The sequence below is a fragment of the Myodes glareolus genome, chromosome 3 (genome assembly GCF_982192425.1).
Source record: "Myodes glareolus chromosome 3, mMyoGla1.1, whole genome shotgun sequence".
Classification (NCBI taxonomy): domain Eukaryota; kingdom Metazoa; phylum Chordata; class Mammalia; order Rodentia; family Cricetidae; genus Myodes; species Myodes glareolus.
The window spans coordinates 38,403,532-38,425,941 of NC_142028.1; the positions used below are offsets into that span (position 1 = coordinate 38,403,532).

Consider the following 22,410-nt stretch of genomic DNA (forward strand, 5'->3'; position numbering starts at 1 on the left):
AGTGCACCTGCCTGCTTCCTGTCTTTCTATTGCTTGCCTTTTTACAGGCTGTTTTTAACGTGTGCTGGCCTGCACCTCCGGGCTGTATATGAGTGTTTATCCTTGCTTGGGTGACACGTGGATATTCTTCAGAGCAAAGAGAGACGGCCCGCCTCTTGTGGCCTCTCCTTGCACAGGGGGATTCTCTCAGTGCACAGCTTGTACTTCCTCATGCTGGAAACAGCACCGGAGACAGACATGTGATCTTTCCTGGAGCTTACTCTTAACCAGGGTTGTTTGAATCCTGCTACATGATGTGCAGGGCTCAGGAGAAAAGGAGAAACTGTGCGGCTCCCTGTTCACAAATGGAATTTTAAGACAGTGCTGGGGACTAGGTGGCTGCACATGCCCCACACCCTGGATACAATCCCTGTGGTTTCTTGAGGGGATTTTGTATAAAGAAAGTGAGTTACTCTCTGCTTATTCCCCCGACCCTCCTTTCGGCTGTGTGTAGGATTGAAAAGAAGGTATCTTTCTTGACTCAGTGGGCCAGAAGGGAATGACCTCAGTGGAAAGGAGCATGACTAGATATTGATGGACGTGTTCAGCAGAGGCCATGAAGAGTTTAACAGAACGTTCAACCACTCTGAAAGCAGCAGCACATAGTAATGATGAGAGGAGGGGCCATAGGAACAGTCACTCCTGGAGCAAGTGCAGTGATCTGACTAACCCCTCCAGGCCTTCTGGGGGAGGCAGTCGCCAGCTTCTGAAGAGCAATGGAAAACTCAGCCTAAAGCAGTGATGGTCCCCAGGGGCACCAGGATAGGAGTTTCATGTCTGAAATGCCCGCTGGACTCCTCTACTGGAGTCAGAGGCTACTTCTGATGGATGATTTGACAGATCGGTTTTGGAAAGGGTTCACATTCATATTCTATTTACACGCGCTGCCTCTTGGAGTTCACCTGAAGGGCTCCATGTCAGTAAGGAAGCCCTTTTAGCTCTATAACAACAGTGTGGTTTAATGCTAACACCATGTTAGAAACAGTAATAATTCTTTCTCTTTATATATTATATATATAGTATATGTGTGACCTACTCCAAGGATCATAAACTGTTGTTAGGCACAATGTTTGGTGGCTATTGAAGTATTGAAAGCTGCGGGAACTATCCTTTTTTGTTTTTTTTTTTTTTTTTTAGAGGGGATGCAGTGAACTTTATTGATGGTATTCAAGAGAGTAGGGCTCCCTAAGCCCCTCCTGCTATCTAGGGGTCTGGGATGGAAACTGTGAGGGAGAGAGCTCAGTGTCAAGGGTTGAGTTAGGACAGGGACTGCTCAGCAGCCGAGGGCCTCTCTCTTGCTGTGTCCTTGCTGGGGTGGGTGGTCCAGGGCAGGCTTCTTAGTCCTTGGAGGCCATGTAGGCCATGAGGTCCACCACTCTGTTGCTGTAGCCGAACTCATTGTCGTACCAGGAAATGAGCTTTACAAAGTTGTCATTGAGAGCAATGCCAGCCCCAGCATCAAAGGTGGAAGAGTGGGAGTCACTGTTAAAGTCGCAGGAGACAACCTGGTCCTCAGTGTAGCCCAGGATGCCCTTTAGTGGGCCCTCGGATGCCTGCTTCACCACCTTCTTGATGTCGTCATACTTGGCAGCTTTCTCCAGGCGGCATGTCAGATCCACGACGGACACGTTGGGGGTGGGAACACGGAAGGCCATGCCCGTGAGCTTCCCATTCAGCTATGGGATGATTTTGCCCACAGCCTTGGCAGCGCCAGTAGATGCAGGGATGATGTTCTGGGCAGCGTCACGGCCATCTAGCCACAGCTTCCCAGAGGGGCTGTCCACAGTCTTCTGGGTGGCCGTGATGGCATGGACTGTGATCATGAGTCCTTCCACGATGCCAAAGTTGTCATGGATGACCTTGGCCAAGGGGGCTAAGCAGTTGGTGGTGCAGGAAGCATTGCTGACAATCTTGAGGGAATTGTCATACTTGTCGTGGTTCACACCCATCACAAACATGGGGGCATCCGCAGAAGGGACGGAGATGATGACCCTTTTGGCCCCACCCTTCAAGTGGGCCCCAGCCTTCTCCATGGTGGTGAAGACACAGGTCGATTCCACAACATACTCGGTGCCGGCATCACCCCATTTGATGTTGGCGGGATCTCGCTCCTGGAAGATGGTGATGGCATTCCCGTTGATGACAAGCTTCCCATTCTCAGCCTTAACTGTGCCTTTGAACTTGCCGTGGGTGGAGTCATACTGGAATATGTAGACCATGTAGTTGAGGTCGATGAAGGGGTCATTGATGGCAACAACGTCCACTTTGCCAGAAGTGAAGGCAGCCCTGGTAACCAGGCATCCAATACGGCCAAATCCGTTCACTCCGACCTTCACCATCGTGTCTCTGGAACGAGGCTGGCACTGGGCGAAAAGAAGCGGCTGTCTCTAGAACAGGGAGGAGCAGAGAGCCTGGAAAATATTCTTTATTTGAAAGTGGGTACACTGAGACCTTGAGAGTCTAAGAAGGACGTCTGGGATCCAATAGTCACCTCGCATCCAAGTCAGTTCCCTGGCTTATAATCTCAGCATGTTGATAAAGCCCAAGTTGGTCTCACAAGTTCTGAGCCAATTCTGCTTGTAGACTTTTGTTTGGAAACCAGGCCAGTCTTTTGACAAGGCCTGGGCAATAGCTAGAGGCTGGCACTGGCATCAAAATGCCAGCTTCCCTTCCCTTCCCAGCGTTGATAAGTGATGTTTACAGAGCAATGACTTCAGGAGTGACAGATTTCTGCAGGGTTTGTGTCTTCTCCAGGCTGCACTCCCTGACATCTGAATCCTCCTTTCCCAAGGAGAGCATCTCTGGGGTGGGGTACAATGGAAGGTGCTGCCTTCTAGTCACAGTGAAAAGGAGCCTGGTGAGTTCTCTGTTGTGTGTCTTCTAGAGGAGGGGAAGTGTGTGCCCTAGAAAAGGACACACACCTTCTTTTCCTTCCTTATGGGGGAGCAAGGCAAGAGTGGAGTGCAGCCAGGAATGATAAGACCCAAGTTCTAATCTCACTTCTGGAATTGGTGTGTGACCTTTGGTGGCTCCCTCCCTCTCTGGGCTGTGTGGCCATCTTAAGACTGAGAGTATAGGGCTAGCTTTCAAAGCTGACTTCTTGATGTAGTTGAGGGCCCCTGGAAAAGTACCAAAGAGAGGATTGTTTATGGTGTATATATCCTGCAACTAAAAACTTAAAACCAATCAAACAAACAAAAACCAAGAGCAAAGGCAGCACAGTTAGAAAAATAATGTCTACCCTTTCCCTGTGATGAGTCTTTCTCTGTCCCTCCAGCCAGCTCCCAAATAAATTCGCAGAGACTTCTTATTAATTATAAAAAGCTTGGATTTAGCTTAAGCTTGCCCCCCCTTATAATTTAAGCCATATTTTTATTAATCCATGTTCTACCATGTGACTTTTACCTCTCTCATTTTGTGTGTCCAACTTGTTCTGTGTCTAGATGGCATTTCCTGCATGCCTCAAACCTCTCTGCCTAGAAGTTCCACCTATCTCTCCTGCCTAGCTATTGGCTGTACAACTTTTTATTACACCCATGACAGCAATGTATCCACACAAAATGTACAAATATTCCACATCCCCCTACCTTAAGCTCTGATCTATCAGTGTACTAGATAATCAGAAAGGACCTTCAAGCCCTAGAGCATTTGGTACAGATGTTGCTTCCAGTACAAATGGCACCTTAAAGACCTTGCCAAAGGGCCACACTTTTTCTTTTTTTATTTTACGAAAATGTTTAAGGAGCTGGGCATGGTAGCAAGTGCTCGCAGTGGCAACACTTGGGAAGTGGAGGCAGGAGAACCAGAGTTCAAGGTCAGCTTTGACTGCTTATTGAGTTCCTGTGTATCCTAGGTTACTTGAGACCCATGAAAAACCAAACCATAAACAAGTAAACAAGGAAAAAAATACCAAGAGCAAAAGCAGGAGAGATGGCTCTGCAGTTAGAGCATGGTTACTCTTACAGAGGGTTTAGTTCCCAGGCACTCAAAGATAGTCATCCCTATTCCAGGGGATCCAGTGTCCTCTTCTGGCCTTGTTGGGTACCCAGCATGTACATTATACACATACATACATGCAGGTAAAACAATCATATATGCAAAATAAGTCTAAAAACAAAACAAGAACAAGAACAGACAAACAAAACAAAACAAAAATTCAAACAATAAATGTCTTTTTGAGATGGAGTCTTGCTATGAGCCTGTCCTTGCCAGAACCTTTTTATATATCTCAGGCTGTGCTGGACCTTATGATCCTCCAGCCTCTACTTCCCAACTGCTAGGATTTAAAGGCATATGCCACCTCCCCCAGGGTGCCTCACATCTTGATATGGAAATGTCCCCTTCTCCCATTTTGGTGACACCCTTGTGGGTAGTCCAGGGCCCATGTCTTATTTCTGGGAGGTCCTGTCCAGACTAGTAGATAGATCCATCAAACGTATGGTTGTTGGTTTGTCTTGGATTAATCTGCTCCCATATGCCTGGAGTACCCTCCTGCCTCTGCCTTTCTTTTCCATCCCTAAGGTCCACTCACTGTTGACTGCTGAAGAGCATCCTTCCAGAAAACCCTGGAGGGTGAGATGGAGATAGAGATGACAAAGCCCAGAACCCTGGGCTAAGAAATTCTATTCCATTGTCTGTTTCTCACCATGGAAACTCATTAAAACAAGAAGACTGGGGTGCCTCAAATCAGAGTGTGGACAAAATGGTACATGCTGGCTATGGAGGACAGTACTGGTCCTCTGTCTAAATTCCTCTTTCCAGACTGTATACTCACACTTTGCTCATCTGCCAAAGTGGGGATCACAGAACCTCTCTAGAGTTTCTAGCTGTGCTTGGCTCAGACTGTGAGCTCTTAACCATTCTGCCCGAGTAAGACACACCAGCACAGAGCATACCTCCCTGTGGGATCTGTAGACCTTGAAGCTCAGAAGTCTGTCCGCAGACTTCGAGGCTTAGTGAGCCAATAGTAAAAACAGATGCTGTTTCTGAGCCCACTGTGTAAGCAAAGTGCTTTAGACTTCAACTCACTAAATCCATGCATCTACTGGAGGAACAGACTTTGCTCAGATGAGAAATCCAAGGGTTAGAAATACACAGTGATTTGCCTGGTCCACAGCTCCAGTGCCTGTTTGGATCCCATTCCTTGTCTCCATTCCAGGGTCTCTGCTTTTAGCCATCTACCCTACTACTTCCTTCGAAGAGATATGGAAGAGGCTCATTTCTAAAGTTTCCATTTGAGATCCAGAGACTGATGGGTCCCATCCCTAGTTTCACCTATTTTGCCGTTCTCCTTCTTAGCCCTCTTCTAGGTAGAATGGGATGTTTTACCCTCTGTAGCCTTGTCACTGTAGAGTAAGCACAGAAGGAAGGAAGGTCAGGAGGACCAAAGCCAACTGTACGCTTAGTGTTGTTTGGGATGCAGATGGGATGGGACAGAGAAGCAAAGAAGGTGAGAGCGAGCGCCTTGAGAGTTACCTCTGACAGACCTCAGCATTGCTTGTGGGGACTGCTGGAGCCAACCCATCAATGCCACTGGTCATGGGATTCATCTCTGGTTTGGCGACAGTTGGAGCAACTTAATCCAGAAAGTGTGGCACTCTGTGATGTTTGGAGGGACTACAGCTCTCACTGAGTCCTTGATGGGGTTTCAGAGGGTTCCACTAAGTCCTAGCCAAGTGAGCCGTTTCTATGTAGACCAGAGAACCCTTCTTTCTCAGTATTTAGTTACCCGATGCATCCCTACTCCAAGACCCCCAGGGATCACAGCCCCCCTCCCTGGTATCTCACTCAGGTTCCCATCTTGATATCTGAAATCTGATTATATATCTGTAATTCCACTGTCCCACCCCCACTTCACAAAGCTTCTAAATGCCTTTCTTGTGATTCTGCCAGCAAGGAAATCAAGGTCAGGAAGACTGGCCAAGAGCTTCTCTTCTGAGAGGCTTTTAAGGGAGACCAAATGAAGTTGGTGACTACTGAGGACAGAGGACCGAAGAGATGACTTCCAGGAGAGAAAAAAGAAGGGATGAAGTACCCTGCTGGGCTCTGGGTTGCAGAATGAATACAGTGAAAGACATCAGGCTAGACTTGGGAGGGAGGACACCCTCCAGGCCTCAGCTTCACTCCAGTTCTTGTTTCATGATCCGTCAGTTGCCTGTGAGTCATCCCAGCTTGGTGTCACTTCCCACAGGGTGGAACTGATCAGCATGTCTTCGCTAGCTCTCGAGGTCAGCTCTCTTCTGCAGCTCCTGCCTATATAAAGGCTTATCAGCTCTCTCCTGGACTGGCTCATCCATCTCCTTCCTGGTCTTGGTCACCCTGCAATAGTCCTGTCCTTCCTATCTACCCATTTCTACTTGTAGCCTGAAGAATTTCTCAAAAATGTACATTTAACTTGGTCTTGCCAGCCCTGGGCTTGGACCCTTAAGTTTTGTCCTAGCTAACTCATTAACCTTTGAGACAAAGAGCCTCTCACCCCCTCTCCATACTGATACTCCATAGTGGAGACCTCTAAGATTCCCCTCATGTTTGATGATAATCCAGGACTCACAGAATTTAGAAAAAAGAAAACTGTTCTTGTATTATGGTTTATTGCAGCAAAAGGATGTGTTCAAGTCAGTCAATGACAAAAATGCATAGCTCAAAGTCTAGGAATGCAAAGTTTTGAAAAGTTTTCTCTGTGTGATCCCACACCTTATATGACCCAGCAAATCTGTTGGACACTACCTGAAAAGTCTTACAGCTACAGAAACTCATCTATGCCCCAGTATCCAGGATTTCTCTTTGGGGACAGTCACAAAGGTATACATGACTCATGTAACTGATCTTGACTCCTTAGTCTCCATCCCTTCCACCACTCTGAGAAACCAGATTGACATAGCATAATCCAGGACCCCAGGCAAGCAAGAGCAGGCCTTCCCAAGAAGTACAGCGTTAGCACACACTGGCTGGTATGACCTTGGTGATACAAAGGCACTCAGACAGAGTCTTCCAAGGTTTCAGATGTGCTTCTCAGGTCCAGGTCTGATCTTCTTTGGAATGTGCAGGATTTGATGACCACCCCAAGGGTGTTGGTCAACCCTTCCTTCCATGCTTTCCAGCTTTTCATTCAGTGGTCTCTTACACACCTGACATCCCAGCCATATCGTGTAGCCTACATGCTGATGTACTTCTGCCCAGCATTTTCTTCCACCTTCCCCTTTGTAGTCTAGGGAAGAACTTTTACTCATCCCTAGGTCCTCAGGGAAACAGGCCATGTTGTGAAGTTTTTCCTCACCCCTGCAGGCATACTTCTTTCCTTTCTGTGTGCCCAAAGCATTCACTCTGTCTATGCCTCTTGCTGTCAATCAGTCATTTCATGCTCTGTGAATAGGTTTTATATCTATTTCCCATGCAGTAAGATACATCATGGACTTGTTTAGTGTGGGGGAACATGTGGTCCATTAGAAAAGTTTGTTTTTGTATTTATAAAAGCAGTGGTTGATTGTAAGGGAGGGATGTGGGCAGCACATCAATTTCAGGTTTGCCTCCCCAGTGGTCTCTACGTGCTAATCATTGAAGTCATGGTGACCATGGGACATGGTCCTGGCTCTGCCTCCATGTCATGCCTGATGTCACCTAAATCTCTCTGAGGCTAGGAACCAGGGCAACTCCACACATGTGCCCATGTCTGTCTGTGTGAAGTGCGCTGTGTCTGGCCCAGCAGACTTGTCTATCCGTACTTGAAGGGAAGAGTGAGGATTAAGGAAAGAAATAGACAAGAAACAAAAGATAGAATTGGGAGGGCATCCAGTGAGTACTGTGATCAGCCCTGAGTTTGTTGCTTAAAGTTCTTATATACCTCAATCAAAAGGGGAAGGCAAAAGATACAAGGAACAAACAAATGTAATTACTTTCTTCATACCCAAAACATCAAGTAGCCACACCCTAAACCAAACATCTTGTTGACTGGCCTTTGAAGAGCAAGGCATTCAGTTGCCATACCTTTGGTCAAACATCTTGTTGTTAACCTTGAAGGAGCAAGAATAGGTCTGAACTCTCTGATCTTAGTCAGGATGAAATGGATCCATTTCTGTGGACTCCCACAGTGCTGGGGGCTGAAGAGAGAGTACAGAGGAAGTAAAGAACTCATCCTCTTCCTCTTTACAGGATGCGGACGCGGTGTAGGCGCGAGCTCCAGAAAGTCTTCCCAAATGTGCTGATTCAAGGCCAGACCTTGAAGGAATTTAGGATTTTGATCAAAGACTAAAAGGCAACTTTCTGGGTTAAGGTTGTGGAATTAAAGGGTTGGCTGGTTGAACCTGAAGTGGGGTGCTGTTCTACCTCCAAGACTCCTACCCTCCAAATGTGACATTTGGATCCCAGGTTGGGGCTGACCTTGCTGAACCTCTAGTCTCAAGTTCTGTTCTGATCATGAGGCTTCTTTGAGATTCTTGATCGCTTGGCTCTGGATATGTGTGAAATTCTAATTGAGGCTCCAAACAGCAGGCTGATTAAAGCCGAATGACACAAACAAAAACACAGGGGGAAATGGGCACTAACGCAGATGTCAAGTGACCCCAGGTGGCTTTGGTTTGTGCCAGCCTGAGGCCTATAAATACATGGATGGGCTCCTTTCTCCTCTGAAGCAGCAAGCCCCGGGGCCAGGAGCCAGCTTGTGATATTCCATTATGCCACAGTTGTCCTTGTAGGGCTTCATTTGGGCAAATGCGACTGTTGGAAGCCAACTTATCTCAGCTGACATCATAGTGAAGCCTGTACCCTCTTCCTGTCCGATCACCTGTCTGGTTTCCCAGTCTCTCCTCCTCTCACTTCTGCTTCCTGATATGGCAACTAGAATGTTTTGTTCCTTATCCTTCAGTCCGTAAGGCTGTTGAGATGATTAACAAGCCCCAGCGGGGCATTTTGTTCATTGTGACTTTGTTTCAGTGAAATTTCCAGAATCTTCTGTTGATTGAGGATGCTCCTAAACCCAGTTCTGTTTTCTAAAACCTTCCCTCTTACTGTGTTTAAATCCCCACTCTGCCACATTCAAAGCTGGAGACTCAGGCAGGTTCCTTACCTGTGAAGTAGGGCGATCATAGTGCTTTTCTTGGTGTTCTGTTAGCACTGAGTGAGGGCATCCTCGTGTCATAGGTGATGAAATGGTTGTGGGGATTGTCATTGTTCTGTTGGACTTAACTCTTGTCTTTAATTCTAGACTACAGAACAGTGTGAGGTGCTGAGACAGCTGGGTGTGAACCCTGGGTTTTCCAGAAATTTATCTGGGATAAATACTAAAGTCAACTTCTTCTCTTTGGTCTTAGCTTGGTTAGAGTAAACTAACTAAATAGGGTGGATTAGCTCAGACAAGAAACAGTAAAGGACCTTCTCCTGGCTAGCCATTGTCACTTATTTCCTCCTGTTAGGAGCTTGTGAACAACAACCCTTCAGGAGCCACTGAAAGTTGAAGCAAACCAGGTAGGGTGGTGTGAGCCTGTAATCCCAGCATTTAGGAGGTAGAGGCAGGAGGATCAGGAGTTCGAGGCCAACCTCAGCTATGCAGAGTTTGAGACATAGTCTCATGTTATCCAGGTTTCTCAACATACCTGGCTTTCTTCATCTTTTAATTTTTAAATTTTTTTGTTTGTTTTTAGTTTAAATTTTGCTCCTGGCAGATAAAACTAATCAATCACAATAGTCTTTTGCAGATAGCTCAGTTGCTACCTAACAATCCCCAGCATGGCTGCCATGGCCATGAGTCAGGATCAACAGATAAAGCAAAATCTGTGTACTGTTATGTATTAAAACATGTCAAATGTTTGCTCTAACAAATCAGTATCAAAATCTTGAGAAGTAACAAAAAAACTTATCTCAAACTCATCTTAAACTGGTGGGGGAAGATTGGCTCCATATAGCTATTTAGAAACCCAGGCTTCTTCTAGCTTGTGGCTGGACTCTACTTAAAAACCTGTAGGATTTCCATGAAGCTGTGGATGGAAAAAAAAAAAAAAAGAATAACCTGAGAATTCTATATGGTATAGGCCTAGAAGAGATGCTCCCTACTCAAAGATATCATTGGCCAGAACTCAGGCCCATGATCACATCCGGCTGCAAAGAAGTCTGGGAAATGCAGTCCAACTGTATAAAAAGGACAGAAATGCGAGCAGTGAATGAATGGGCTCTAGAAATTTCTGTTGCACACACTAAAGTAACAGGAGACTCCCCTGAAGGGTTGAGAAGATTTTAAGAGGCCTCAGGGCGCTGGGAAAGGGGTAAGGATTTGACCCTGCTGGAGGGGAGTGGGAAGGCACTCTAGACAGAGGAATGACAGGTAGGTCTGTATTAGTCTGTTTACTGTTGCTATAACAAAGAAGTCACAAGGCTGGGTACTTACACAGAAAAAAGAGAACATCTAGGTTACAGTTTGGCTTTGGCGAGATCCTCATGGTGAATGGCAGACACCACAGTCACAGGAAGAAGAGCTATATTACAACACAGAACACCAGGTAAAGCAGTGGGTTCTTTTTAAATAACTTGTTCTTGAGAGAGGTAATTCAGGGTCCTCTGAGAACTATGTTAATCCATTCTGAGAGAACGTTCCCAACCTCCCACTAGGCCCCACCATTTAAAGCTCCTAGATCTTTTATCATTGCACACTAAGGGCCACACACTCTTAAACACGGAAACCTTTGGAAAGAGCTGAGAGGTGGGACAGTGTGCTCAAACTACACGCAGGCCTACCAGGGCAGAAACCATTTGGCCTTGGCCAAGAAAGGAAAGTGACAAGATTGGCAGCACTAAGTGTATAGGGAAGATTCCTGGGCAATGGGACAAAGTTATGGTGGGTCCTTGTTGGTGGGAATGTGTCCTTTAAGTGGCATGCATCTTTGTGGCTGTGACAAAACACCGAGAAAAGCCACTTAAGGGAGGGAGGAGGGGTTCGTTGTGATCTGGTGGGAGGTGCGACTATCATGGCAGGGAAGGCACCCCATCAGCAGTGCACCTACAGTCAGGAAGATGAATGCAGGTGTACCCTCAGGCTGTTCTCTTTTTACTCAGTCTGGGAACCCAACCCAAAGGGCGGCTCACCTTCACTCATACCCAGAGTGTGTTTCCATGGTGACTGGCAGTGAAGACTAACCATCACAATCTTGTGGCAGTCACTCGATGCTCTCAGCATCTGGTTTCCCTTCTCTTGCCGTTTTTTTTTTTTTTTCAGTGAGCCCAGCTGCCTCCTCAAGAAGGGCTGTTTTCAAGTTTCTGGGCAACCTTGTCTCCAGTGGTGCAGAGACTCCCCTGCGAGCAGAGGGTGGCCTGGGATGAGGAAGTACTAGCGTTGAGGCCATTTTTGCATCCTTCCCTGTTCACATTTATTATCCTGTACTAACGATTCACAGAGAGCCTTGCCCTTTGTGGGCTCCCAGTGTGGGCTCGCATTAATTTACATTGCTTTTGAAAAGCAATCAAGGAAGGAATTAAGTGATCATCCATCACAGGGAGAAAAATGTGCTGTGCTGTAACTGGCCTTGTTTGGCTACCCGGGAACCATGGGAAGATCCTTCTGAGCTCCCCCAGCCCTTTGCTGCCTTGGTCACCTCACCTTTTGTCAGCACTGGAGCGGATGAAAAGGAGAGGGGGAGGGGCAGAGGATGCTAGACTGAGCCGGGCTCCTCGTTTTGCTTCGCCTCCTCCTTTGGACAAGGGAAGTCTAGGTCAGGTGATGCTTTTGTACCCCTCCTTGTAGGCCTTCCACTCTGCCAGTTGTTTCTGAAGACAGATGATTGTATATCATCCCCAGTGGAGGCAATTACCTGCTCAAATTCCATACAGTTCCCTTGTGCAGGCTTCTTTGGGACTTTATTAGAAAAGTGAATTAACGTTTTTATTTTTCTATTTTTCTATTCTACTACAGTTGTTCAGTGCTTGTTAATCTAAGCTGTGTGTTTTTTGTGGTTGTTATTGAGGTAGATCATACATACAGGAAGCTGTATATCTATGCTGGTTGCTGCTGGCAGTCTCTTGTTTGGAAATAGTCTCGTGTAGCCAAGGATAGCCTCCTATTAGTTACATGCCCGGAGGTTGACCTTGAACTCTGAACTCCCATTCTGCTTCCACCTTTCCAGATACCTGGACCCCAGGTGTGTGCTGCCACACTCAGCTGCTTGTCACCTTTCCTTCCTCTACTTCCTTCTGATGTGTGATGGCCACAGCAAGGGGCCTGGGCCAGAGTCCCAGATCTGTGGCCTCCATGGACTTTTGGAAGTGGGGAATTTGGGTGAGTGGCTGTGGACCTGAGCTCTGTTTCTGTTTTTGATGACTTCTGAGATAGGGAGGTGCTCTGAGGAGGTCATTGATTGTATGGGGCCACACCTTATATGGCATGCATGAGCTCACCTGGGGAGCACATGACCAGGAGGCAGAGAAAAAAAGTGACCAGGAAGTACTCCAGCAACACAGAGCGACAAGAAGAGGGGGCGGCAGTTTGGAATATGCAGGCCATGGGGCCAAGGGCAGGGACAGAGAGATGGTGGTGGGAAAGAGATGCGAGCTGAGGGACAGAGAGATGGTGGTGGGAAAGAGATGCGAGCTGGCTGCTGGAGCTGCTGAGCAGAGAGAAGAGGGGCAGGGGAAGACCCACTGTGTCGGTGATGAGGAAGGTGGTGGAGACTGCCCCAGCTCCAAACAGTTACAGGAATGTGACACATGGAGACTATGAATGCTAGGCACTTAGCACAGGGTTTGTGCCTGTGTTGGTGTGGTTCCCCTTAATTACTGTCCATCTACCCTCAATTATGGAAAGCGACGATGATTAAATCCTGCCCCTCCCCCCTCATTTAATCTACCCACCTGCCTGCCTCTCTGGGATTTTTAATCTTGTAGCCACATTGCTATGCTACAGGAAAATTGCTATGAAAACTTTCTGCCAAAGGAAAAAAAAAATAAGATATAAGGAGAATTTAGGGCTCATTGGCTATATATACAAAGGACTAATTAATCTTGCTCCGGAGTTGTCAGAATATCAGGTTGCTCCTCTGTAGAGCACACTGCCCCAATGTTTATTCAAATGGAATTTATTGATTGGACTGACCCAAATTAAGTACATTCCAATAACTGTAAATAAAACATCTACCCTGGACCACCTAAGGATGCAAGGGCTATTGTTTCCGGGACCTGATGGGCAGCTTGGGTTTGAGTTTGTGTCTTGCTTATTCCTTTTGTCTCGCTTTTAGCTGAACTTGTACCTGTAAAATGGGATAAGTAATCTTGGTTAGCAACTTATATAAAGCCTAAGTGTGGTTTTATAGCTTGTGCTTCTTGCTGCTACCAAAATTCCTACCTTGGGGAGATGGAAACAGCATCTCCTAAGATGTAAACACCATCTTCTAAGGCCCTACTGACAAGCCAAGGAACGACTCCATCTCAGAGCGCCCCGAGGAACCAATGAGTTCACTGGGCTTACTTACAGAGTGTAGATGAATGGCTATGAGAGGAGTGTAGGTGACCCCAAAGCAGCCGCATAGATGATGGCTTCCTCATAGTCACACAAAAGGACCCCTTTTCCCTTAGTCTTCTCTAGCCTGTATGCTCTAACACCTCCCCTAGTCCTCAAGGCCACATGAAATTTGGGCAAAATTACAGACAAATGGCTGGAAAGAGAGATTGGACTCTCAGGTGAGGGTTCAGTGGCTCTCCCTAGCCCTTCTTTGAGGGAATGCCAACAGTCCATGGGCCAGATGGTGATGGTAACAGGTAGGCACAGCTGATATCATGAAGACAAAGATGGTGGCAGTTTAGCTCGGAGGACAGTTCCTTCCAAGAGGTATATTCAACACGAGGTGACATTAAGAATATGGCCATCCCTCCCCGAAATGCTGGGTGTGGTGGCGGCACACGCCTTTAATCCCAGCACTTAGTGGGGCAGAGGCAGGAGGATCTCTGAGAGTCAGAGGCCAGCCTGGTTTACAAAGTGAATTCCAGGACAGTGAGGACTATTACACAGAGAAACCCTGTCATAAAATCTGTGCCACCCAAAAACTGAATAAATAAAAATAAAGATATGGCCATCAAGCACTTATGGAGTACCCCCAGTGCTGTTACAGAATGAATCACAGAGCCTCCTTGGCACTACCTACTTTGTAAGGAAGACATGATCTTCATGTAGCTGGCCCTCCCTTATACACAGGGTTTTACATGTGCAGACTCAACTGACCTTCCAAATTTATTTTAAAAAACAGACAAGTAAACCCCCGAACAAACAAACAAACAAACAAACAAACAAAAAATCTATACTGATCAAGGACAGACTGATTTCCTTGTCAGCATTCTGAAACAGTGCAATGGCTACTGACATCTTATTTACATGTGTTAGAAATACGTACTCGAGAGGAGACTGGAAGCCCACGGAAGGGTTAAGAGTACACTATCTGGTCAGTATGCATTGTTTCCTTTTAGGAGCTTGCACAACCATGGATTTTTGTGTCTCTGTGTGTGTGTGTGTGTGTGTGTGTGTGAGAGAGAGAGAGAGAGAGAGAGAGAGAGAGAGAGAGAGAGAGAGAGGACTGTCCCCAGGAAATAACCACAAGACAGCGTGGTAAGGGTAATGTGGGGATCTTAGGGTACTGTGAGACCTCAGGTGAGCAGAGAAGACAGATTCTCTCTGGGAGAGGTAGACAGGGCTCCCTTAGAGGACTCCTTTAAGCTAGCCCTCAAAGGCAAGAAGAGAATGAGAACAAGGCACTGGGGACTCTGAGTCCGTAGCTCCTAGGATCCAGACAGCTGGATATTCTTTGAGGTAGTGGGGATAGTAGGTCCAGCCTGGGTCAAGTAGGGGCTGGGGATGATTTGTGAGCACCTTAGAGTTTGCAAAAGGCAGTGTGGTTGGGGATGCTGAGCTGCCTGGGCAGTCAGTGGTGTGGAGGGGTACAGGTTAACCAGGCACACACCCTTGCTCCTGCCTGCCCCTCCACCCAGTGCTCCTGGGAGCCTTCTGGAAGGGAACAAGCTTGAAATCAGAAGACAGCTTTGGGAGCTGGTTTTTTCCTGTTACCATGTGGGTCCCAGGAATTAAACCAGGTCATCGGGTTTGGTTGTAAGCACCCTTACCCACTTAGCCACCTTGCCAGCTATACTCAAGCTCTGTACAGTCTGTTTTTGTTCTTTTTAAAACTACTTATGTACTTTATATGTTTGAGTGCTTTGTCCGCATGTATTTCATGTGAATGCCTGGTATCTTGGGAGACCAGAAGAAGTTATCAGATCCCTTGGGAAGGATTGTGAGCTTCCATGTGATTGCTAGGAGTTAAACCCAGGTCTTCTGAAAGAGCAGCCAATGCTCCTAAGTGCTGGGATATCTCTCCAGCCTCAGTTTCTGTTCTTTATTCTTCTTATCACATACATCAAAACTTCTCAACATCTGCCCAGCAACCCCCTTATAAGTGGGAAGCCACTGCTGCACCTGCTTCCTCTCCACTGAGTCCCATTCACAGATGTCTTTTTCCTCTGAGCTTTCTTGGACCACTCCAACCTCGCTTCTCTTTTCTGGAGCCCAGGATGTCTAATGACAGGGACTAGAAATGGCCAAGATCAAGTAGATGGGGGATGGAGAAGCTCAACTTGGTGTAAAAGGTATGTGGTACTCAAGGATGCTCAGCCTGAGAGCTGGACATGCAGGCAGGTGTCAGGGTTAGCAGTGCTTGTCAAACCACATATGTGCAGTCGGTGGATAGAACACAGCACAGGGGAGTCGGGGTCAGGAGCCCTTGAGAATCAGATGGGGAGACTGCGGTCTGGGTAGCAAGAGCAAGGAGCCCAAGGATGATGGCAACTTACATGCACAGCCAGCAGACAAGGACTTAGGAGCAAGGGAGGCGAGGCCCTGGCTGTTTGCTGTGGAGGATGCAGGGTGGGGCTGGGGCTCATTTAGACTTCTTGCTCAGGGGCAGGTTTTGGAGGTGGGAGAAGAGGCTCTTGTGAAGAGGTGCCAGCATGAGGAACCGGGTTGGCTGGATCACCTCTTCTAACCTTTCCTATAAAGCTGTAAATGATCTCTTAATCATCCACTGGATCTTAGCTTCCACAGAATGCCTTTTACACAGCGACGCTGCCTGGCTCCCATTCGGGACCATAGCTGCCACAGGGCAGGACCTGTGGCTGCATATCTGATGACAATAATGGCATTCCTGAGAGCAGCGAGCATCTGCTGAGAGCAGTCACTTCACGCCTCACATCAAACCTGAGTTCTGTTCTTTCCTGTTGGAAGAAGCCGAGGCTCACAAAACTTATCACCCAGGCCGGAAGGCCCCACAGCCAGTACCCACTGAGTCCAGATTTGTATCAAGGCAGATGCAAATGTCTACACATTTATTTGTTTTTGAAATTTTGAGACAGGATCTCTTGTAGCAGCCAGGCTGGCCTTGCGCTACCAATCTTCCTGCCTCTACTTCCCGAGTGCTAGGATGGAAGACCACGTCACCTTGGCCCTACTACAAAGTCCCCACTTTTAACCCCAGGCTTTGCTGTGACACAGTCATTTCAGTCCCTGAGAGGAGCAGCAGCCATGCCTCTCTCCTCACCATGGCCTCTGCCATCACCTTGTTCCATCCCTCTGTGGATTGATGGTTTGAGTAGGGGAGGGGGTGGGGGGTGCAGGCAGCATGGGGCAGTGGGGGTGGGGTGGGGAGGTGAGGCAGGGGCACTGGTAAAGTTCCCTTTCTCCCTTCAGCCTCTTTGGAGAGGAGCCTTCTGAGAGCAGATGGAAATGTCTGCAGAGTCTCTTTCAGACTGCCCCAGAAAGCATTCTGCCTGGCAACAAAGAGCCTTTCAGAACGCGGCTCCTAGAGGAGGCAGGAACTTGCAAGCTGAGAACCAAGAGGGGCTGGGATCGTTACTGCATCTGGCTGTACAAAAGAAGCAAGCCACAGAGGATTGGGTTTCAGCTCTGGGTACAGCTGGAGGGGCTGCGGGGGCTGTGCTGGCGGAGGGTGGGGGTTAGGGCCGATGCTGGCGAGGAGGTCTTTAGGGAAATGCTACAGTGTGCATCCGTGGCAGCAAATCTGTGTTTTAGCATGACGGCATGACCATGTGGGTGTGAAAGGACATGCTCGTGTTTTAGCATGATGGTATAACCATGTGGGTGTGAAAGGACAGGCTCAACTAGTTCCCTGGGGGAGGTATGCGCTTAGATTAAGAATAGTTTAAGATTGCAAGAGCAATACATGCTTGCTAGAAATGTTCAGATATTCTAGAGGCATAGGAATGGGCAGCCCGTGTTACCTGTCTTAGCTACCCTGTTAGCATTTTAGAATGTGCTCTCTCAGGCTTGGGTTTGTGCATGTTTGTGTGCGGTGTTTTACATGTAGTAGCCCTGCCTGTGGAAGTATGTTAGTCACATTTCTGTTACTGTAACATGCTCTAGATCCTTAATTTATAGAGAGAAAAAGGTTTATACATCTCATAGTTTCTGGGGTTTTAGTACCTGGTGGGGTTGGCCTTATCGTTTTTCCATCTGTGGTAAGAAGGCACAGCATAAGCTCTCAGCCTAGGAGACCGAGTCACCCCACAACCAGGAAACAAAAGAGAGCAAGAGCATGCAGCCCCCTGATTCCATTCCAAATGACTTGAGGACTTCCCGAAGGTCCCATCGCTTCACGGTAGCACCACCCTGGGGATCAAAGCCTAAACACATGGGCCTTGGGAGATGGGTAAGATCCAAAGAGAGCTGAAGAGCTATCGCAGAAGGCACCTGCTACAGTGAGACATCCAGACTGCTTGGCCTAAAACCAACAGAGATGCCTCGCCTCTCTGCTCTGGAGACTGGAAGTCTGGGAGCATGTTCTCGCTGACGGCTCCAGGAGAGAAACCTTCCTTGCCTCCTCCGGCCTTGGGTGTGTGCCAGCAACCCTCGGGGTTGTTGCCTTGCAGCTGTCTCCTCCTAGTTCATGGCCGTCTTCGTCCTGTGACTTCATGCCATCTTTCTTCTGTGGTGTCTGAGGGTATGAGTCATATCGGATCAGGACCTGTCCTGATGGCTTCATTTTATCTGATCACCTCTGTAAGACCTTATGATTGATGGTTACATTCAGACTTCTTGGAGATCAGAACCTCAGTCTGTCTATGGGGAGATTCAGTGTACCCTAAAACAATTTTAAACTATGAAGGTCATTTTGGAGCACCCTTGAAGGCAGAGAACTTTCTCTGGCTAGAAACGGGATACCAGCTAGGTGAGGTGGTCCACACTTGTAGCAGGACTTGGGATGCTGAGGCAGGAGGATTTTTAATTGGGGACCATCTTGGATTATATAGAGGACTACCTCAATGAACTAAACCAAACAGAGGAGAAGGAGGTGGAAGAGGAGAAGGGGGAGGAGGAGAAAGAGGAGGAGGAGGAACCAGCAGGCTCTCTATGTCCCATCCTTGAGTTTGAGATGCAGGAGTCCCATGCAGACAGTGGAGACTGAGAAACTAAGGGTGAGCTGGCAGCTCACCAGGAAACAGAGATCCTCACTCTAACTGCAAGGAACTAGATTTTGCAGCAACCATGATCTACCCAGAAGATGAGTCTTCCAGAATCTTCCAATTAGAGTTCAGGCAGTGAGAAAAGCCTCTTCACCCTGCTGTGGGGTGTTGGCAGGTGTCCCCTGGCTCCCTGTTCAACTCAGGATATGTGGGGGGTAGGGAGAGGTACTTTGTGTTTCCTTCAGACAGGGGATATTCCCTGGCAACTGCATGGGCCAGGGTAGATTCACAGAGTAGTACCATGGACCCAACAAGGCACTGGAGAATTGACCAGACTTTGGGTAGCTTGCTGGCTTTGGGTCTCTGGTGTGATGGCAAGGTATGTCTTTTTGTCCATGCCTCTGACTCTAGTCACTTTGATGACACTTGTCCACAGGAAGTGGGTCAGACCTGAAGTTCGTACACCCCACAGTATCTGGGACTGTCCTGACACCTTCAACCTGTCTGTCCTTCATGGTGATGAGGCTACAGTGTGTGACTGCAAGCTTCTGTTGTCCAGAGGGAAAGTAGGGAGATTGAGGAGGGACAAGGTGGAATACACAGACCCAGAAAAACTTCACACCTTGGCCTCACTTCCTGTGGCTGCCAGCTTACCTCACCCTTAACCCTCTTTAACTCTGCCTTTTTCTGTGGGTGGGAACCCAGAAGCCTGTGTTGTTGTTGTTGTTGTTGTTTTGGGGCGTGGGGCGGGGGGGGGGGAGTTGAGACAGGGTTTCTCTGTGCAGGCCCGGCTGTCCTGGAACTCGATTTGTAGGCTAGGCTGGCATAAAACTCACAGAGATCCGCCTACATCTGCCTCCGTAGAGCTGGGACTAAAGGCATGTGCTACCACGCCCAGGTGAAGTCTGTATTTTGAAGACAGTTTTTCCTTTAAGGTTCTCTAGTATTTGCTACTTGTCTTTGGGTGTCCCTTCCTTTGTCTTCCCATTCCCTATGGACTAACCGTGTGTCTGCCTCAAGCTACCTGAGTAGAGGAGTAGAGGAGACCTCTCTCTCTCTCTCTCTCTCTCTCTCTCTCTCTCTCTCTCTCTCTCTCTCCCACCCCTTTTAAGGAAATGCTCTTGTTTAGCCCAGCTTGACCTCAAACTCACTCTGTACCTAGGGATGACCTTGATTCTCCTGCTTCTACCTTACAAGTGCTGGGATTGTGTGCATACGCCACCACATTGCTAGAGAACCAATTCTGTGTTTTATGCGTGATAGGCAAGCCCTCTGCCAACTAAGCTGCATTCCCAGTACTCTTCCGCGTGTCTTGATGTGTTGCTCTCTTTGAGAGTCTTCTGGCGCATCAGTTTCTCTTCACTATGCTGAGAAATGGGACTGATACTCTGAAATACTGGCCTGGCAGACCTCACCCTGGGGAAAGCAGGGGTTGTAGAGAGAACCAAAGTATTCATTGACTTCGTATCCCTGGACCAGACTTTCTGATCACTTGCTAGCTGTGTGTCTTCACAGCCTTGTCTGGCCAGGACATGGGTGTCACTGAAGAGTATGCTGTAACTGCAAAGCCCTACAGGTGTGGCATCCATGCTGTTCTCTGATTGGACATCTCCCTTGGCCTATGAGATGGGTGCAGTCCATTGTACAGGTGGGAAAGTGCAGACAGCGGGAGTTCAGGAACTCAAATGTCCAGCTTCTCGATTGCAGACGCGTCTCAGTTGTTTTATGACGCGGTTGCAGCCACCAGGAGCACCATGGGTGACGTCTTTAACAGCAGTGCCAATAGTCAGCACCCAGCCATTTTATGCCTTTGATTATTTTCACTTCCCAGATGTGAAACTTGAGACTTAGCTGGGATGAGTAACTTCCCCCAGGCCACGTTTCTGGGATTCACTCTCAGGTGTGTCCGACTCCAGAGCGTCTGCTGGACAGGTCACCTCTGCGCTACTTGCTTGTATGGTTGTGAAGCTCCACCCACCTGCTTGAGAATGTTAGCCAGAGCAGCATGCGCAGAGGCGGAGAGCAGCAGGAAGGTCAGGTAGACCGCAGTAGCTGGCTCCTGACTCCTACAAGAGGTGTGACTCAGGATCAGGAAGAGGTGACTTCCTTGTCAGGTGTGATAGAAGAAGAACTTGGGGTCAGGCGGCCAGGCAGGGACTTGCTTAGCCCAGTAAAGGTAGGGAATTAAGTTGGGGCCAATGAGAAGATGGGAAACGTTTGCAGATTTCCTTTGAGTCCTGAGATCAGCTTCACTGATTGTGGAGAGTGGATTCTCAGGTCCATGTTAAACCCTGGGCAATTCATTGTCAGTCACTGTGTTGCTTAGTGAAATGAAAGGCTGTGAGAATTACAGTTTTCAAAAAGGAAGGAGAAGAGAAAGGCAGAGGCTGGTAAGAACGAGGAACCCGCCTGGCGGGAGGAAGCTGTGCCTGGTGAGTCATGAGAGGGAAGATGGGCAGCGCTCAGGGGCTGGAACTGCAGCCAAGGCGCTGGAGTTGGTTCAAGCAACCATTTCAGCTGTGGCCTGAGGGTTTGCCAGGCTGTTTCTGTCCCAGCCACAGAAGGAAACTGGTCCCTGGGGTCATCTCTGGGACTGCAGGGGGAACAAACATCATGCCCCCCTTGTTTCTCTTTCTGGGTCTTTGAGGTTAGGAAAGAAGAGGCACAAACTTTCTCTCTAAAGTCTGTGAGGGAGGAGGAAGCAGACTGGAGTTCAGCCAAGGGGAAGCGTCAAAGTATCCATAGCAAGGCTGGCCCCGAGAATCAAGAGACCCAGGTACTATGTGAGTTCCAGTGTCCACCCCTTTTAAACAGAGACATATCAGTAAGAACCTTTGGCTGTAGAATAGAATTCAGAAGTGCTGGAAAGAGGCACTTTTTGGCTCATGTGATTGATAAGGAAGAGTTCTGATTATGGACCGGCTGACTGATGACTCCCCTGGTGTTGTCAGGGGAGGGCCCCCTCCAGGTTTGCGGACTTCTGTTCCAGGCAGGCTTCACCCTTGCCGCTCTCAAGGTGACTTCTATCTGCTCTAGGCCTCAACATACCAGGAAGAGCTTGGGCTAGGAGTTCCTCCAGTGGTTCTGGTTCTGGTGCCGATTGGCCCTGCTCAGATCCATCTCAGAGTAGGGTTGCGTTTCTGTGACTGGCCAGGCCAGGGCCACACGATCTCTCCTAGAGTTAATAGTAGAGTTGGTTTCCCAGCAACAATAAGGCCTGAGTATGGGGTGGGGTAAGAAAAGGGGTGTGGATATCTGACAAGCAGAAACTATAGATGACCTCAGTGTCCAAGAAAGAAGCCAATGACCTGGGTACCTGCGATGAGCCCCTGACAATGGGCTCCTTGAAACCAAGCAGGGGTCATGGAATCCCTGGAGAATACAGTGAAAACCTCTTCCCTAGAAAGCCTTCTAAGCATGGCCTCTGAGCTCCCAGACTGCCACAGCGGCCTCACTGTTACAGGAATTCCCTCTGCTGCCTTCTCCTTAAACCTGTGGGAGGGCCCTGAACTTGACGCTCCCTCTCACCTGGTTAGTGCCTCCCATTTGTATGTTTTTATGGCTCTTTGAACCTTTCCCCGAACTCATTTTAACTGCAGCTTTAAATTTTAACACACACATAACCTAATATATGTTTTATGAATCACCGGAGCAGAGTAGCTAAAGAGCTGCAGTCACATGGTTATGATAAAAAAGGGACATGTTAGTCACCTGATCTGACAATCCCATACTGTCTCAGTGTATTAAAACATCACACCCTCCCACAGATATTGCGATTTCTGTGTGTTATCAAATACGTTAAACATGTTTAGGATGTTAGAAGTGGTCTTTCCCCAACATGGTCTTTACACAGAGAACACATAGATCAGATATCATACTATAACTCATGAATTTATACAACTAAAATAGTGATGACTTTAAAAATGATATTTTATG

The 22,410-nt window shown here is 47.9% G+C and overlaps 1 protein-coding gene and 2 pseudogenes across 5 annotated transcripts in view; 1 reads left to right on the forward strand and 2 right to left on the reverse strand.

Moving 5' to 3' along the window:
* The window catches only part of Srgap3 (SLIT-ROBO Rho GTPase activating protein 3), a 229,499-nt gene that overhangs the window by 48,729 nt on the left and 158,360 nt on the right, over positions 1-22,410 (forward strand). The window contains exon 1 of one of the 4 annotated variants that reach the window (XM_087904444.1): positions 20,656-20,906. The exons of the other annotated variants lie outside the window; for them this stretch is intronic. The gene's annotated coding sequence lies outside the window, so the exon portion shown is untranslated. Of the gene's footprint in view, positions 1-20,655; positions 20,907-22,410 lie in introns of those variants that run through there. 4 annotated transcript variants of the gene reach the window in all.
* Positions 1,346-1,709, reverse strand: LOC148122645 (glyceraldehyde-3-phosphate dehydrogenase pseudogene; annotated as a pseudogene).
* LOC125403276 (glyceraldehyde-3-phosphate dehydrogenase pseudogene) lies at positions 1,716-4,642 on the reverse strand (annotated as a pseudogene). The gene is made up of 2 exons (XR_015737464.1): positions 4,571-4,642; positions 1,716-3,158 (listed from the first exon to the last, which is right to left on the reverse strand). The product of XR_015737464.1 is annotated as a glyceraldehyde-3-phosphate dehydrogenase pseudogene (transcript).